A 1,749-nucleotide genomic window follows, 5' to 3' on the forward strand; every position below is an offset into this window, starting at 1 on the left:
TTTTATATGCGCCATTTTCAACTATCATAACAAATGATAGGTTTCACTATTAAATCATTTTAACAATTTGTTTATTACCTACAAAAAAATCGCGTTGATAAAAACTAATTTTTCAATTTGAATAGTTTTTTGCTTCTCCTGTAAAATTTTGAAAATGTTAGATAGGGCCGTTTGCGTTTTAGATGACGATATATAAGTTTGTCATTCCGTTTGTAATTTCCAAAATATAATTTTCCGACCCTATAAAGTATATACACACCTGGACAAAAAAATACACTTCCATTCAATTTAATCGGTTTTTTTTTTTTGAAAAGGTTTGTGATTTTTATTAAATTCTCATTTAGTTTTTATAAAATAAATGGGAAAATATTTAATAGATGGGTTAAGGCAAGCTTTAAACTATCGAAAAGAGGAGAACTGCGTTGATGCTAAGAAAAAAAAAAGTCTTCGTTTTATTACCGGAACCTTGGATCGTTCCTTATCTTTTGCACAAAATGCGCTTAAGAGACAACCATCAGCTGAACACCGTGGAAATCCAAAGAAAACACCTCCAACAACGGATAATCGCATAATTACTATGGCAAAAAAGACCCTTTCATCTCTTCCAGAGCCATTTCTGCAGATATTGGTAACGTAATTTCTTCCCGAACGGCTCGTTGAAGACTATATAATGCCAATTTACCTGGTAGAATAACCAGAATAGTTCCTTTGCTTCGGCCAAAAATATTAAAGACACGGCTAACTTTCGCCAGAATTTACTTAAATTGGTCCGAACCAGAGGGTGAATAAAAAATGGGGTAATATCGTATGGACCGACGAAACAAAAATTAATTTGTTCGGAAATGGCTTGGCAAGGAACGTACAATGCCCCAAAGGTAAAGAATTCCATGTTCGTTTTACTAAGAAGACGGTCAAACACGACGGAGGCAACATAATGACCTCCGGGCTATTTCTCGTGGAACGGTATTGGTCCTATTCATCGGATTTTTGACACCATGACATCATTTTAATACAGGGACATCCTAGAAAATGTTATATTGCCCTATGCTGAAGAAAATATGCATGGTTTTCCACCAGGATAGTGATCCGAAGGATACCTCAACGTTGTGCCAGGATTGGTTTAAGGGTAATGATGTGGTCTTACTGGACTGGCCAAGTCAGTCACCTGACCTCAACCCAATGGAAAAAGAAGAGTAGCTAATGAATGTTTTCAAAATAGGAATCAATTACGTGCCTTTATCCAGAAAATGTGGTACGAAATACCAGTGGAAACCTGCCGTAAACTGATCACCTATATGCCAATAAGGGTGGATAAAGTTATTCAAAATAATGGTTATTACTCAGGATACTACCAAACAAAAGTTGTAATGAACAAAAAAATTTAAAAATATTGAATTAGATTTATTTTTCTGGTACCTCTGCTGAATGTACCCTTTTTTGTCCACCATTTTAAAACATTTTAAGCAGTTTAGGATTTTAATTTATTTTTCTTTCGTATTTTTATTTTAAATCGTATAAAAAATTTAATTATGTTCAATTTTTAATCTATCTTCAATAAATATTTTATTATAAGCTGTTAAACAGAATTTTCACTGGTGTATTTATTTTTTTGTCCACATGTGTATATTCTGAATCCCTAGATAGCGGAGTCGATTAAGCCATGTCTGTCTATCTGTTTGTCCGTCCGTCTGTCTGTTTGTTGAAATCAGTTTTCAGAGGACCTCAGATATATATTGATAGATGTTTAAA

The sequence above is a fragment of the Lucilia sericata genome, unplaced genomic scaffold, assembly GCF_015586225.1.
Source record: "Lucilia sericata isolate MDLA Ls3-8-SP2 unplaced genomic scaffold, ASM1558622v1 Contig000152F_arrow, whole genome shotgun sequence".
Lineage (NCBI taxonomy): Eukaryota > Metazoa > Arthropoda > Insecta > Diptera > Calliphoridae > Lucilia > Lucilia sericata.